The sequence below is a fragment of the Neofelis nebulosa genome, chromosome 6 (genome assembly GCF_028018385.1).
Source record: "Neofelis nebulosa isolate mNeoNeb1 chromosome 6, mNeoNeb1.pri, whole genome shotgun sequence".
In the NCBI taxonomy this organism is placed as follows: domain Eukaryota; kingdom Metazoa; phylum Chordata; class Mammalia; order Carnivora; family Felidae; genus Neofelis; species Neofelis nebulosa.
In genome coordinates this window covers 133,623,145-133,627,483 of record NC_080787.1, presented here as the reverse complement: position 1 = coordinate 133,627,483, position 4,339 = coordinate 133,623,145, and the positions used below count along the sequence as shown (strand labels likewise).

Here is a 4,339-nt window from a genome sequence, read left to right as displayed (position 1 = left end):
AGAGAGAGAGGGAGACACAGAATCTGAAGCAGGCTCCAGGCTCTGAGCTGTCAGCACTGAGCCCGACATGAGGCTCAAACTCACGGACCATGAGATCATGACCTGAGCCGAAGTCGATGCTTAACCGACTGAGCCACCCAGGCGCCCCATTTATCTGTTCTCTTTAAGAGTAGGAAATCTCAGCACCCACCCCCCCCCAACATACACACATATCACACACACAGTTGGAATTCCCCAAAGGAAAAGAGAGATGGAAGAAGTATTTGAAGAAATGTCCAAAATTCTTCCAGATTTATTGTAACCTATAAACCCATAGATCCAAGAAGCTCCGTGAACCCAAGCACAAGGTACATGAAGTACACCAAAGCATATCATAACTAAATTACACAAAACCAATGATAAAGAGAACATCTTAAAAGCAGCCAGAGGAAAAAAGACACATTATGTAGAGAAGAAAAAAAGATAAAAAGATGAGGAGAACAGCAAATTTCGCATCTGTAATAATATAACAGAGAAATGGTGGAGGACTAAAAGGTAAAAATATTAAAGGAAAATACTGTCAGTCTATCATTTTATACACAATGTATCTTTTACAAATGAAGGTGAAATAAATATTTTCTCAGACATAAAAAACTGAAAGAATTTATTACCAACAGACTATAAAATGTATTACCAGCACACTGTAAGATATATGAAAGGAAGCCCTTCAGGCAACAGGAAAATGATGCTAGATGGAAATATGGACATCTACCAATAAAAAAGGAAGAATACCAGAAATGGTAACTACATAAATAAATACGCAGGGTTTTTTTCTTATTGTTAAATGTCTTTAAAAGATAATTAGCTATTTAAACAAAAATAATAAAAATATAGTGTGGGATTTATAAAATATTCAAATGAAAAATGTATGACAATAATAGAACCTTAAAATAGGCTGATAAACTATTTGTAAAATGATATAATATCCCTTGAAAGTAAACTGTAATAAGTGAATGAGGGATACCATAAACCCCAAAGCAACTAAAATGACAAAATAACGTGCCAGGAAAAGAGAACAAAAATGGAACCATTAAAATGTTTAATTGATCCAAAAAAAAGCAAAAAAAGAGGGAAAAGAGAACAGAGATGGAACCAATAGAAAACAAACAGCAAGATTAGATGTCAATCTAACACAAAATAATCACATTAAATATAAATGGTCTAATCATTCTTAATTAAAAGGCAGAGATGGTCAGATTGGATAAAAAGCAAAGCACAACAATATGCTGCCTACAAGAAAATCTCTTATTAAATATAAAGATTCAAACAGATTGAAAACAAAAGAATAGAAAAAAGATAGCTAACACAAATCAAAAGAAACCAAGAGTATTTCCATTAATGCTAGACAAAACACATTTCAGAGCAGAAATATTAGTAGTGATAAAGAAAGTGATTTCTTAATGATAAAGAGATCAATTAATCAAGAAGAAATAATCTTAAGTTTATGTATCAATATCAGCTTCCAAATGCATGAATTAATAAATTAATAAAATTCCTTTCTATTTAAATAATTTTTAAGTTTTTATATTCATCATCATTTGCATTTTGCCTTTTAAGTTTTAAATTAATAGACTTTATTTTGGGGGCCAGTTTTATATTTACAAGAAATACTGAGCAGAAAGTATAGAGTAACCCCCACCCAGCCCTCCTCTGGCATTAGTGGGTACATTTGTTACAACTGATGAGCCACTATTGATACATTATTAACTAAAGTCTATAGTTTATATTAGGATTCACTGTGTGTTGTACATGCTCTGGAGTGTGTGTGGGGGTGGGGGGAGCATGTGAATGTGTGTGTGATTTTTTTTTTGAATTGAATTTAAATAAACATATCCACATGTCTCATACTAAATAGTTTACTGCTTTAAAAAATTCCTGTGGCCCACTTATTCATCACCCCCTTCCTTCCTGGAAACCACTGATTTTTTTTATGTCTCCACACTCTTGCCTTTTCCAAAATGTCATATAGTTGGAATTGTATAGTATGTAGCCTTTTTAGAATGGCTTCTTTCACTAAGTAATATGCATTCAAGTTTCCAGTGTGTCTTTTTGTAGGTTATAGCTCATTTCTTTTTTGTTGTTGAATAATATACCGTTGTCTGGATATGCTCAGTTTGTTTATCCACTCACCAACCAAAGGGTGGGATTGCCAGACTCTATGATAACAGCATGTTTAGTTTTGTAAGAAACTGTCAAACTGTCTTCCAAAGTGGCTGCATCATTTTGCATTCCCACCGGCAGTGAATGAGATCTTCTGTTTCTCCATATTCTCACCAGCATTTGGTGTTGTTGGTGTTTCGGATACCTATTAGCATAGGTACGTAGTAGTATTTCATCATTATTTTAATTGCTTTTTAGTTTTTAATAGATAGTTTTTATATACAGTTTTTAACATGTTTAATATTTTGAGGTTTTAGTATTTACATTAATTTACATTTTTATAAAAGTAAATTCAAAGTAAAATTTGAATATCATTACTGTACTACATATTGTGAGGTTGAAGAACATATTTTATTCAACAGTTGAACTTCATTTATAATATTAAGATATTTAGATATATGGAATTATGGTATCTATTTGGATGTTTGCCTTGTGGCTGTCCTGTTTGGGGCAGGGGGGTGGTCACAATTTTTGAGAATCATTGAGAGGTTGTAGACAGTCTCAGTAGAAATATGTACGTAAACAAATACAGACAAAATTTTGTGTGCCTTTCAGGGATTCACAGACGTCCTAAGACTCATTCATGTATTCATTCATTATAGGTCAGCAACCCTTGCCCTGAATTTCTGACACATTACTGCCCATTCAGCTTCCCAAAAGCATAGTCCCAAGATTGTCATCCTTTACATCTACATTTATACTCCTCCGGAGGCATCCAGTTCTTCAAAGCAGTGATTCCTTCAGCCTGCTATAAAACATTCAGTACTTCTTTCTTTTTGCGGCCATCGCTGAAGTGCCAGTGGCCAAGATGAAGTTCAATCTCTCTGTGACTTCTGAGCGGAGCAAGAACCATAGAAGGCATTTCAATGCACCTTTCCCACATTTGCAGAGAGATTGTATCTTCCTCTCTTTCCAAAAAGCTGAGACAGAAGTACAACATTTGACCCGTGGCCATCCCGAAGGATGATGAAGTACAGCTTGTGCAAGGACACTACAAAGGTCAGCAAATTGGCAAAGTAGTCCAGGTGTATGGGAAAAAATATGCTATCTACGCTGAATAGGTACAGCGACAGAAGGCAAGTGACACAACTGTCCATGTGGGCATTCACCCCAGCAAGGTGGTTATCAGTAGACTAAAAGTGGACAAAGACCACAAAAAAATCCTTGAACGTAAAGCCAAATCTCACCAAGTAGTAAAATAAAAGGGCAAATATAAGGAAGAAACAATTGAGAAGATGTAGGAATAAGCTAATCTTATACACAGCTTTAAACAAAAACTATTAAAATGAAAAAAAATAAAACATTCAGCAAACTAACTTCACGTTAACCTGATCAGACCTCTCCCTGCATTACCTTCATTCATGTAGCCCAAGAATAAGCCACTGCCAATTTGTTCGACTTGCTGTTCTCTGACTGTATCTCCAGGCTTTCCAGTGTCTCCAGCTTTATATAATTTTTCCACCTGAAATTCCCTTTTCTTTATCTCTGCCTTTTGAAATCCTACCATTATTCAAGGCTCTTTGATGTAACCTTTTCTTCCTACCCCACCTACTCTAAAAGAATCTCTTCTTTTTCTGACCTCTCAGAACACATTTCTATACTCATTCTTTCATTCATCTGTCCCTCCTTCATTCATTCTATCAATCATACAATGAACTCGGCTGAGCATTCACAGTACTGGGCACTCTACTGGCACAGATGCTTGTGCTCTGGAAGATTTCAGGTGAGCAGGAATGCATCTAAGGGAACTGATGAAGGCCTGAACTGGAGTACAATAAGACATAGAGGTTAAGAGTCAGACCATCCAGGGGCGCCTGAGTGGCTCAGTCAGTTAAGCCTCTGACTCTTGATTTCTGCTCAGATCATGAACTCACAGCTCATGAGTTTGAGCCCCACCTCAGGCTTTGCACTGACAGCACAGAGCCTGCTTGGGATTCTCTCTCTTTGCCCCTGCCCTGCTCTCTCTTCTCTCTCTCTCCCTCTCTCTCAAAATAAATAAATAAACATTAAAAAAAAAAAAAAGAGTAGAGGTGCCTGGGTGGCTCAGTCGGTTAAACGTCTGACTTTGGCTCAGGTCATGGTTTGTGGGTTCAAGCCCCACATTGGGGTCTGTGCTGACAGTGCAGAGTCTGCTTGGGAG

At 36.5% G+C, this 4,339-nt stretch overlaps 1 pseudogene; it reads left to right on the top strand.

The window, feature by feature from the left end:
- Positions 1-2,767: 2,767 nt before the first annotated feature.
- Positions 2,768-3,876, top strand: LOC131515498 (large ribosomal subunit protein uL24-like; annotated as a pseudogene).
- Positions 3,877-4,339: the final 463 nt, after the last annotated feature.